This window comes from Euprymna scolopes, chromosome 37, assembly GCF_053919585.1.
Source record: "Euprymna scolopes isolate OS-2025 chromosome 37, ASM5391958v1, whole genome shotgun sequence".
Classification (NCBI taxonomy): domain Eukaryota; kingdom Metazoa; phylum Mollusca; class Cephalopoda; order Sepiida; family Sepiolidae; genus Euprymna; species Euprymna scolopes.
Window position 1 is genome coordinate 9,068,331 of NC_136518.1, and position 13,772 is coordinate 9,082,102.

The window sequence follows — 13,772 nt, forward strand, 5'->3', positions numbered from 1 at the left end:
CGAAACATGGCTACCTTTTGCTCGGTGTCATAAAAAAATTGTTTTTGCGCCGTAAAAATAAACAGAATAAACAACAACAACAAAAAAACTTCCATAACCGGTACGTACAGTATAACTTTTTTCAATAAATTTAATTTTTTAATTTAGATAAAACTCTACAAGTATCGTTTATTTAAATCTTCTATGTATGTACGTATGTATATCATATGCTACTAGTACCATGTAACCCAGTACTACCTGCCTCATGGTCGGGTACCCGGCGACTAAATTGGTTCCCCCACCAGACTTGTTTGGTGAGGAGGACGGCTAGTCTCCCTGAAGGATTAAAAACAAGACATTCCAAAGGGCGAATGAACCCTTTTTCGGGGTACACGGCCAACTAGAACCGTGTATATTTGTGTGTATGTATATATGTGTTGGGGTGGAGAGGGCTGCCGTAAGCTGTGATGAAGGCGACCTTTCTAGGAGAAGCAAATCTCTGATTTAAAAAACTATAAAGCGGGAGAACAGTACTTGCATTAAGCTGGTCTACAGTTTAACTTGTTGCTGGCTATCTTGCTCTTGCTTGTTGCTGGATCTCAACATTTTTAACCGAGAGAGAGAGACTTAGCTGTCGTAAAAAGCTAAGACTCTGTAACATCATCTTCCCTCAGGCATTTAGGCTCATGGACTTTAAGTGTCTGAGGGAGTGGCACTCGTCTGACAAGACGTTGCAATCATCATGTATGTACGGTATAATCGCGTTGACACACTGATTCTCGTCAGATCACCGAAGTTAAGCAACGTTGAGCCTGGCTAGTAGCAGATGGGTGACCATTTGGGAATTCTAGGCGCTGTATGTCCTTTCCGCTTATCTCGGCATTGTTTTCAGTCGTTCTGGACCTTCACTTGCCACTGGTATTAAACAATATCGACTCAGGAGAGGTGTGGTTGAGGATTGCGCAACTCTTGCCACAAAAATTTAACACGCGTAGGCACCCTTACAGTGAGTATCCATAGTCTGTTAAGACTGAAGGAAGCCAATATGTATGTATGTATGTATGTATGTATGTATGTATGTATGTATGTATGTATCAGATCTTTTTGGAAGGTTACAAGATATAATCTGGTCTGACGGTGATCTAACTGTGACAACTAAAATTTCAGTATATCAAGCATGTGTAGTACCATCTCTACTCTACGCATCTGAAACTTGGGCCTTGTACCGGTCACATATAAAATTGATCGCGAGGTTTCATCAGCACTGCCTTAGACACATTCTTGGTTTAAAGTGGGATAGCTTTGTCCCTGATACATATGTCTTAAATAAGGCCGAAACAACCAGTATTGCTACCATTGTTATTAAGAACCAGATGCGTTGGGCGGGTCATCTCATCCGGCTTGAAGACTATCGACTCCCAAAACAGTTGTTCTATGGTGAGCTCTTTCTTGGAAAAAGACCCCAGTACAAGCCCAAAAAACGTTTTCGTGATAGCATCAAGGAGAGTCTGGTGAGCTTTCATATTCCTGTTGACAGTTGGGAGTCCCGAGCATATGATCGCAAGCAGTGGAGGACACTGATATACAGAGGCGCAGAACACTTTAAAGCAGCCAAAATAGACCGAGCGAAGCTCAAGATAGCATGTAGGAAATGCCAAACCCTGCCTCCCAACCATGGAGATCTTTGGATCTGTGAGGTGTAGATCTGTGAGGTGTGTGATCGGGCTCTGTTGTCTAAGGCAGGTTTTATTAATCACATGAAAGCGCACGATGATACAGCTTCCGCTGCTGTTAGTTTCATGCAAATCAGTGAACGTTTTCAGTGTCATGTCTGCTTGAGGATGTGCAAGTCACTGGCTGGGCTGAAAAGTCATCTTCGGGCACATGGACTTTTAGTGACTGAGAGAGTGGCTCTCGCCTGACAAGACGTTACAATCATCATGTATGTATGTATGTATGTATGTATGTATGTATGTGTCTGTTTGAATGTGAATATGAGTATGTATGTCTATCTAATAGTAGACTAGCATCTTATTACGCACCTGCGACCAACCAAATGGCGTTAATCTGTCTGAGTGGACAACGAATTATTTTATCAGTTGTCGCTGCGCCATTATTACCATTATCGTCTCGTGATGTATCTATAGATTCTATAGTTTCAAGTACATTGTGTCTTGAGACACACACACACACACACACACACACACACACACACACACACACACACACACACACACACGCGCGCACGCACACACTAAGCCTCCTACCAGGAAAGTTATATTTAAATCCCGTTAAGTAAAAAGGCATTTTGCTACGTTGAGCCTGCAAATGCCTGCAAGAAACGCTCGTCCACGGAAAATTTATATGTACTAAAAAATATTATATATATATTTTTACAATTTTTAGCGATGAAAAAGTTTTAGTTATTTTGAATATAAACAAAATATCTGTAGTCGAATTAAATTGTCGCTCTTGAATTTTGGCAAAAGATAGAACAATATCGCCACGTCCAGCCTCCTCGTAGCTTCCTAATATAATTTGAATTTCTTTATTCATTATTGAGATGAGTATTATTTATTAATTCTTATTTATTGCGGATTATTATCCTCATCTTTCTTAGGTGTTGTTTCACGACGTTTCGGCCAGCATTTCAGGGATAAACACATGACATTTTTTCCATCGCAACGGACAATTTTTATAGACAAATGCCTGAGGAAGTATCTATACAAAGATGATGTTACAGAGTTTTAGCTTTGTACGACAGCTAAGTCTCTCCCTCGGTTCAAAATGTCGAGATCCAGCAACAAGCAAGAGCAAGATAGCCAGCAACAAATCAAACTGCAGACCAGCTTAATGCGGGTACTGGTCTCCCGCTTTATGTATTTTTTTTTTAATCTGAGATTTGATTCACCCAGAGGGGTTGCCTTAACAGGGCTTTTGGGAGTCCTCTCCACCCCACACACATATTGAAATACAGATATACACGTACACATACAAGCATGCATGCAAACAGATGCACACAAACATACATACGCCAAAACAAATACACATGACAACATGCACATACACTCATACATTCATAAATAGACGCATATACATACATATGTACGCACACGTACACATACACGTACATGTAGAATATATATGAAGGAGCATTTATGATGACGACGATGATGGTTGTTACGAATAGGTGAATTCAACATGAATAAAAGAGTAAAACAATCCCAAATACACAATACATACATACATAAATATTACATACATACATACATACATACATACATACATACATACATACATACATACATACATACTTACATACATACATACATACATACAGGTAAGATTTATATCATAGAAGATGAACAATTGCCGAATTTTAATCTATCTGCACATATTAAAACTCTGGGTAAAAAATATTAATAAGATTTCTCTCTCTCTCTCTCTCTCTCTCTCTCTCTATATATATATATATATATATATATATATATATATATATATATATATATATATATATATATATATATATTAAGTCAATCACGACTTTCTTTATTATTTGTGTCACTCAATGCGCGAAGTTTTTTTTTTATTTTTTTAGGGCAAGACGAAAACTGACGTGAACAGGAAACACGTTTTTGTAACCAGAAAAAAAGAAGGAAAGAAAGAGAGAGAGAGAGAGAGAGAGAGAGTGAGTGATGAACGCAGAAACCAGGATAAATAACTACGATAAAGATTGTGTAGGAGCGGGATCTTATTGATAAATCGTGTCGTGACTAACAATTATAAACACAAGCCACGCTTATATATATATATATATATATATATATATATATATATATATATATATATATATATGTGTGTGTGTGTGTGTGTGTGTGTGTGTGTGTGTGTATGTGTGTGTTTAGGAATCAGTAAAAAGAGAAAATGAAGGCATATAGGTATATACAGATTTATTCATTTGCCTCCATATATATATCTATAATATAAAGCTGTGTGTGTGTGTGTGTGTGTGTGTGTGTGTGTGTGTGTGTGTCTGGTCACGAATAGACTCCTATATGGTTGACTATTTTAGAAAAAACTAATTACATATAATGATAGAAGATGTATCGAGACACAGGGATAGATATGTTTGATCTGGCAGAACGGTGGTTCATAAAAATTTTGGAGTCTGCGTACGCGCCTGGTCCACAAAGTATGGAAATAAAAAATTTAAAAATTAAATAAAAAACGTTTACAGGTGTTTTTGATATAGATGTACATAATAATACTTTGATAAGTATGTTTTAACTTAAATAGGGATGGTATAATAAAATTGTGGGGTCTGCGTTCGCGCCTGGCCTCCATAGAATGTAAATAGTCACAAACTTTAATAAAGACTTTTCATATTTATCTGTGTAAATATAGTTTGATATAGGGTATAATAAAATTGTGGGGTCTGCGTTCTTGCCTTGCTTCTATAGAATGGAAATAAGCACAAACTTTAATAAAGACTTTTCATATCTATCTGCGTAAGTATACTTTGAGAATTATGTTTCAGTTTTAAGAAATATGGTATAATGAAATTATGAGGTGTTCGTTCACGCCTGACCTCCATAGAATAAAATATGTCAAAGTTTAACAAGGTTTTTTAATATAGATTCACAGAATATTGCAATAAGTGTTTCAGTGTGAACAGGTATGGTATAATAAATTATGGGGTTTATCTATTTTATTTTTACTTTCATCATATTTTGCTTTGGTTTTGATACCCCCGAATTCGAAGCTATCTCTTTACAACCCTTCCTTTTCATAACCTATCATACTTTAATAAATCAGAGTCCATTTTCTGAAGGCTGTTTTTGAACCCAGTCAACGACGGGTACTTTTGCTAGTATATATATATATATATATATATATATTAAGTAATGTGATTTATAATTTAAAAGTTTTAAAATTTTTAAAATTTAAAAATCAAAATTTAATTAAATTAAAAATCAGTTTCATAAGAAGGAACAACAACAAAGTCAATTATCTGTACGATCGTTTCGGAAATCCGTGCTTTTTATTTGTGGTATACATGAAGTCACGTAGAATAATTATACATAGTTTTTTTGGTAAGCACGGTCTCCTCATCAGCAAATGTAGGAGGATTTCTATTGAATTGAAAAGACACCAAATATATATATATATATATATATATATATATATATATTCTAGCTGTACCCTGCCACGCGTTGTTGTGGCTCAAATTTGCACAATGGAAAAAGTTCCAAAATGAGAAAATGCATGTTTCGTATAGGTTTAATTTTCCATTTCGTATGGTCACACAGTTTTTGTTGTTCCATTTTCTTAGCTGATATAGAGATTTTCTGGTTTGGTGATTCTTGAACATGTAACATAAATTGTCCGTGTGAAAAAACAGTCAGTGTGTAACTGTAAGCCACACAATTGTAAAGATTGTTCACTGAGCTTTGTTGACGGTTATTGCAAACGACAATAAAATTGGAAAGTGCCATTTCCTAAATTGTAATAGTGTATCCGGTGTAATCATAGGAATGCCTGGAATGAAGATATATTCATCTGTGAAATGTCCTGTTTAGATTGTTGTTTCAATGATATTGTTTGTTATTTTTTTACTGCAAGCCATGTGCCGTTGCAAAGCTTGGGTTGGTTTATATTTCACAACATGATGATTATTACGCCAATTTTCAGTTGCAGTACATGCGGTGGCATCCATGGCAAATCTAGCTGTTAGATATTTAACCACGTTATATGCGTCCACAACTGTGTCGATGGATTTGTATTTGACTACCTCACTTGGAATTTTACGTTGAATAATAGCGTTAAGTTCATGGACGTCTTTGTATTGAGTTGCAAGAATAGCTCGTTCACTCAGTCAAGTGGAATTCGTATAATTAATTTAAATATCTTGAAAACCTTTTTAACCAACTCTTCTTTTGAGGTAATAAAATTACAGAAGTTAAGAATAAAAGAATTTCGCCCTTAACTCGAATCAGGTGGTACTTTTCCGTCCCCAATTTCCAACAAGTGATGCAAAAATTTCTGTGCGGATCGAGCAGTCTGCAACTGGATACGCATACTAACAGGTTAAGTTTAATGTCTTCACATGGCACCAAAAAGTAGAGTATTTGAGGCAAGCATTTATTTCATCTGCTGGTGTTGATTGAGGAATTACAGGTAACATTTGTCTGAAATCTCATGCAAGCAATATTACTGAATTCTCATATAGTCTGACATTGCCACGCAAATCTTGCAAGGATCGACCAAGAGCCTCAAGTGATTTTTTACGTGCCATTATGCATTCATCCTAAACAATAAATTTGCATTTTTGCATTATTTTTCCACATACTGGATGTTTTGGAGATGTCGAACATGAGGTTTTTGAAATATTGAATGTTTCAAAGTAGAATAAATAGCTTTTCTACTTGGTAGCAAGGTTGGAGGTATTCCGCATGCAGCAAGGGCTAAGACTATGTCATTTTGTCACCGAATGGCTGCCAAAATCAATTTAATTAGAACGGTTTTAGCAGTTACTCCTGGTGCTGTTCAAGGTAGCAGTAATTTCCAAACAACGTCTATTCTCACAGTCAGTAATTTATGTGACTAAAATAGGATTTATCCATGTTTTGACAATGTCTTATTCACTGTAATTGATTTAGGAAACCAAAATAGGATGAGGGATTAGAGATGGACAGATAGAGAGGAAGATCTATAGATAGAAAAGAGAAAGTGAGAGGGAAATAGAGAAAGAGAAGGAGATAGAGAGATAGAGAGGTTGATAGATAGACAGAGAGAGGGGGAGAGTTAGAAACAGAGATGGAGCGAGACAGGGGGAAGGGGAGAGAGATAGAGGGAGTTAGAGAGAGAAAGTGACTCAAAGAGAGATGTAGAGGGTGATATAGAGAGAAAGATAGAGTGGGAGAGGGAGAGATGGATGGAGAGAGATATTAAGAAAGGAAGAGAAAGAGAGAGGGGAGAGAAACAGAAGGTGAACTACACTTCACCGTTTTTTCCTCGATCAGTAGAGGAGAAATCCTCGAGACTGAGGCAATTTTTATTTTTTGTTACTATCAAGATTACCCTTTTTTTCGGGAGCTAGATTTTCCACACATTAGAAACCGACCAGGTTATCTGTACTTTCACCTAACAAATTAATACACAAAAAGATATTGTAAAATTTGAATTTAACGTGAAAATACTATTTTAAAAAATAGCACGATAACATAAGTGCATAAGTGCCACTTTATTTTAAATATTTATTTTCCAAATAACTTTGAACTTTGAAGGATAGTTTATTATTGGATTTTATATATAATAAACTATCCTTCAAAGTTCACCGCAAAACTACACACAAAAATGATTACATACATTTCTATTCACACCATGATAATAAAATAAAAACAGGAATGATAATTGGTTTCTTCTTACGCGCTTTCAGGATTAGCAGTTTTGAATATCTGGACGAAGAATTCAAATACCTCACAAACATTTTGAAAACCTTGCAATATCCGACATATTTCATATTGAATGCTAAGAGAAAAGCCACACAAATATTTTCCAGGATAAATAATTAAAAAAATCATATACACCATATACTTTCTCTCATAAACAGACACCTTCTTTTACCTACACACACCAATAATACAATAATTTGTAACACACTAAACAAACTAGAAATTCCTATCGTACAAACCACATCTCTAAGCATAAGACAAATATTAAAAACTACGAAACATCTCCAAAACAAACCAGTTTACAATGGAGGTATATACACTATTCCTTGCCAAAATTGTCATCATAAATACGTTGGTGAAACCCAGCGTAAATTAGAAAAAAGGCTCAGTGAACATAAAAGAGATATAAAAAATAGCAATTCTCGAATTCTCTTATCGCAAATTCAAGCACAATTAAACAACGTGCAGGTTTCTATAACATAGCGCCATTAATAAGTAAACTTTTATTAAAAGAAAATAATTTAACTGTAGACACATGTTAACTTTCTCACACCATTCAAACACCCCCTGTAATAATTAATACATATAATCTTAATCAATAAATTACATAACAAAAAAAACACTCATTTCATTTCTGTTACAAACCTATATTTGAATTTCATCAGATATATTTCTTTCCAGTAAGAATATTAACTGCGTTCATATCTTTTAAAATTACATTAACGACTATATGACGTCACTAAAATTTCCCTCTCTTTAACAGCGCAAGCCCCCCCCTCCTTTTTGAATTTCCAACGTCTTTTTCCGTTTTGTCTGAAATAGAACAGTGTCACACTCTGCACATTAAACATTTTCAAATATTTTGTACTGGTGTTTTTTGTTTCTTAATCTCATTCATCCAGAGGAAGTCTCGAAATAAAGACGAAACGTTGATGAACACATAAGACGGTTTGTACCTTTATATATATATATATATATATATATATATATATATATATATATATATATGGGAATACTTCACTTGGGATATTTGGGCAAAAAGGAAGTTCTTTCAGCATATGGATGAATGTGGATGGATGAGGATGAATGTAGGCGGACACCCAAGTTTACATCTATATCTTTTATTATTTCCATACTTTGTGGACCAGGTGCGTACGCAGACCCCAAAATTTTAATGAATCATCATTATGCCAGATCAAACATACTTATTCCTGTGTCTCGATACATCTTCTATAATTATATGTAATCAGTTTTCTATAATAGTCAACCATATAGGGGCCTATTCGTAACCATGCACACACACAGGCATTCAGCTTTATATATATATATATATATATATATATATATATATATATATATATATATATATATATAGTGTTGGGACGATTATCCGGAATAGGAATCGGGAATGGAAAAAATTGGACTGTTTGGCGGGTATCGGAATCAGTATCGGAATTAGTATCTGTTGTGGTGGCACACATTCATTTGCATATGTGGATAGTAATTACACATAAATAGGAAGACTCAGTTAGTCTGAGTGTGTGTTCACCAGAAGCCACCGAAGGCCGCCGAGAGCAGATATGTTTCTCCAGCAAAGACTCTCTTATTTGACACCATTATGTAAATATCCTATAGATATACCTTTTCCTAATACACTTCTTATTCGATCTACCTTTGTTTGTTGAGTCGTCATTTGTATTGCTTTCTACGTTACTTGTTTCAACCTGCAAACTTAACAGTATCGAAATCGGAGAAAATGTATACATATTTTCTGATGCCAAAACGATTCTTTTAATTGTCTTTTTATTTGAATGTGTGTAAAGCAAAATTTTCCTTTGCTATTAATAATAATGAAATAATAAATATTTATTGATTTTTAACTATTTTTATTATTGAAAACATTTATATAACTCGACATCAGTCAGTTCTCAAAAGAGACACAGGTTTAAATGGGTTCATTATCTTCGTACAGAAGGCACACTGCAGAAAAAAAACGCCCCCTGGGACATTAAGAACAGTAAGAACCCAATATCACGTGAAGCGCGTTCGAGAATCTATTCTCAGGAGTCCGAAGCGATCTGTTCGGAAACATTCTGCCGCCGTTGGAATCAGTGTTTGCGCTACATGAAGAGCTTCACTTCCATCTATACAGATTAGCCATCACATAAAATCTTCAGCAAGCGGACTATGAGAAGTGGTTTTACTTTCCACATTAGATGGAATAGATCTTTTGAAACAAATGACAACCTTACTACCAGACGTAGGCCAGAGGAATAGTCGGCCGAAACGTTGCGAAAGAACAACTAAGAAAAGATGAGGATAATAGTTCGCAATAAATAAAATTAATAAATAATACTCATCTTAATAATGAATTAAAATAATATATACCATTCGGTACGGACCCGATCATGGAAGATCAGATACTAAATAGACATGAACTTATAAGACCAAAAAATTCAACCTTGGTCGCCCTTCGAAGCCCGTGGCGCAGTGGATAGAGACGTTGATCTCTACGATTCCAGGTGAGAATTGTCTAAAGATAGCGGTTTCAATCCTACCCAAAGCCGGCCAGAGGCTTAGTTGGCCAAAACGTGGTGGGACGACAAAACCTATGGATGGCAGTAGTTGCTGAGAATGGAGTTAGGAGATTCGGAGTTCCTATCCCGTCGCGGTTACCACCTGACGAAGGCCAGAGGAATAGTTGGCCGAAACGTCGTGAAGCAACAACTGAGAAGGGGGAGGAGGATAATAGTCAGCAATAAATAAAAATTAAAAAAAAAATTAATAAATGACAACCTCATTTTTTAAAAATGAGTGATGAAGCCCATTTTTATTAGAATAGCACAGCTAATCAATAGAAATGTTTCTATTGGGCTGGAGAAAATCCTCAAGAACTGTATGAAAAGTCACTGCATATTAAAGAACATAACAGTGTTTTGTGCTATAGGAGAAACTGAACTGATTGACCTTATTTTCTTTGAAACATCAATATTTTCTTTTTAAGACGAAATCGAATTCCAATTGGGTGTGTGCTGTTTCGGCAGGACGGGCCGACAACACAAACCGCCAGGAATTCAAAGGACGTTTTGCGACAAATTTTTGGCGAATGGCTCATTTTCAGATTTGCTGAAAATCCGTAGCCTCCCCGATCCCCCGACTTGTTTAAATATGATTTTTTTTTTCTTGTGAAGATATGTTGAGGAATGTGTTTATCAGATAAAAAAAAAAAAAGCCACGTAAGATTGAAGAATTGAAGGAAAAGATTTGTCATGCGATCGCAGAAATAGACAGGAACCTGCTGCAGAGAGTGGATGCCAACTTTCACAAACGCATTCAAACCTGCATCACCGAAAATGGACATTACATGAAAGATATCAAATTCCACACTTGACTTTATAAAATGGCAAACATTTTTGAATGAATTGACGAAAAAATATTTCATTTTCAATAAAACGTTATATCTCATGATTAAACACACACACACACACACACACACACACACACACACACACACACACACACACACACACACACACATACACCTGTTATTCCTGCCCCACCCTGTATAATAGTGAACTCCTACCTACGAATTGAAAAAAGCTGTTTTGGACTTTGCAAATAAACGCCTAACACAAAGCTTTACCTTAACGACCAGCACCAGCCCTAACCCTGTAACGCTGTAAAATAAGAAATAATATTACGACCATAACGTAAATCCTAGTGCAACGCCCCTATAACACAGCGAACAGAAGATAGGAGGATTAATCCTAACCCGATTAAATTAGACTTAAGTGTTTAAGAACCAATCGCCAATTTTAATCTATGCCTTCTAAAATTGTTTCTTTTTTCTTTCTTTCTTTTTCTTTTTTTGTTTTTGTCAGGCATTCATTGTTGAATCGCCAAAAGAAGATATTGTAGTGAACGAATTTTGCTGAAATCATCACTTTTTGATGAGTACTCATTTGTAATATATAACATAATATAATATATACTATAAAGAAACTAGCAAGGAGATCCGCCGCTGCCCGGGAGTGAATGCGGATCAATGAATATTTCACACTTCCAAAACTTTTATTGTCATTAAATAGTTAAAAGCGCCCATTTTTCAATCAAACCAATTGACGATCTGCTCTAGTCGTGGACCCATCACCGTGCACCGGAAGGAAGCTTCACGTGCCTTCCCACGGTGAATTAGTCCATCGTAGTCTACATTGCACTGTAGAGAACCTACTGTTGATTTTATAAAATTATGGTTGAATAATTGCTCGATTTAAAGTTTAAAATAGAAAGGGCTTTGTTGTTGTTGTTGTTGTTCTTAACTGGGAGAAAGACATCCTTTTCACATTACAAACGCAACAAATATTGTATTGGTTGTTTATTTTCTTTACATTATTCATCCCGAGAAAGTCTTGAAATAAAGACGAAACGTTGAAGAATATATAATTTAGTTTGCGGCTTTGTCATTTCTCTCTCTCTCTCTCTCTAGCTCTCTCTCTCACTCTCTCTCTCTCTTTTATATATATATATATATATATATATATATATATATATATATATATATATATATATATATATATTGACAGCAAGTCTGATTGAACACGACAGAGTTCTTTATTTTTCCGATTTTGTTGGATATCTTTTCAATTCGCCGAGCGGTCTTTTTTTATTTCGACTGGCCTGTTGTATATTATGGACCCCCAAAATTGTTGTTCACATTCACATATATATTCCCAGTGCAATTTATAGATGGAATCAGGGAAACGGGGAATTCTAGCCAAAACCAGGATTTGAAATTAATTATTATTACTAATGAGTTTCTACTTACGAAGCCTAAAATAAGGAAACACGTTTACATGTGTGTAGACAAAAATATTTGTATCAATAAAAATATTTGTACACATTAAACTAGCTCTTTATTATTGAAAACTTTTATATAAACACAGTAAGGGTTCTCTAGACTTTTACACTATGAATGTCAATTTCACTGGATCGATTACAATATCTCTCTCTCTCTCTTTCTCTCTCTCTCTCTCTCTCTCTTTCTCTCTCTCTCTCTCTCTCTATATATATATATATATATATATATATATATATATATATATATATCTATATAAGCATTTTTGTCGGTACATAATATTATGACACTTTTAAAGGACACCGAAAGTTGTATCATATTTAATTGCTGAGGGTTTAGGGTTTTTTTTTTTTTTAATTTATATAGTTTAAACATAAACCATTAAAAAACACTTTCGAAAAGACCAAAATACACTTCTAAAGTATATTTCACCTAATCATAAATTAGATAGAGAGGATAAATAAGGGGTGAGACAGAAAAAAAGCTTATCAAGACGTCTTTCAGCCAACCATTTTCAAGATTAACGTTGGCAGCGGGAGAGAAAACATCGTTTAAAAAGGTAACATTTTTAAATTAATAACGAGGGTAAAAAAAAAAAAGTGCATAGAGAATAGGAGAGAAAAAAAAACGCTGCAAACGTTAATCTTGAAAAGGGTTGGCCGAAAGATGTTCTTTCGGATTTTTACAATGTTAAATCACATTTAAATTCCTTTTGAGGGATTGATTGTTGCTATTTCTTCTGATGAGTTAAGGGCATAATAGATTCACTGATTGATATAATAATTAAGTGATTGATTTTGCGCTACGAAACAGATACCGTGAAGAATTGTATAAGTCAACTGAATGAAAGGAATAAATTATATAAATCATGAATTTTGGAATATAACTTTTTGTCATTTAGTCTCTATATTGCTCTGTAATTTACATTGAGCTTCTTATATAAGGATTGATATATAATAAGAAAATATATTTCTACATAAATATATATATATATATATATACATATATTTATATATATATATATATATATATATATACATACGGAGACCAATAAGTAGAGAGAGAGAGAGAGAGAAAAAGAGAGAGAGAGAGAGAGAGAGAGAGAGAGAGGGGGAGGGAGAGAAAAGGCGTTGGCGGGAATTTCAACTCGTAAATACCAGAACTGCTAAATTGATAATTGGCATGACAGCCGTCGTGGTGTTGAGAGAGTCAGGATCGATAAAGCGCCGATTTAAACGGATTAGCGTATTTGAAGGATGCAAATCCGTTAATCCGAGCGATAAGAGGAACGCGATCCAAAAAAAAAGCGACACCCAGGTGGATGAGGTTACACTCAAATCGGCGCACCCGTAATAAAATCGAACGACATGATTTTTTTTTTTAAGTGAACATAATCATGGGAAAATAATCAGCGTTATTGTTTGAAATATTGATTTGTTTTATTTCGTTTTAAAATCTTTCTTTTCTTATTAATGCAACGCATA

General features: G+C 34.9%; 1 pseudogene; it reads left to right on the forward strand.

Moving 5' to 3' along the window:
* Positions 1–725: 725 nt before the first annotated feature.
* LOC145261300 (5S ribosomal RNA) lies at positions 726–842 on the forward strand (annotated as a pseudogene).
* Positions 843–13,772: the final 12,930 nt, after the last annotated feature.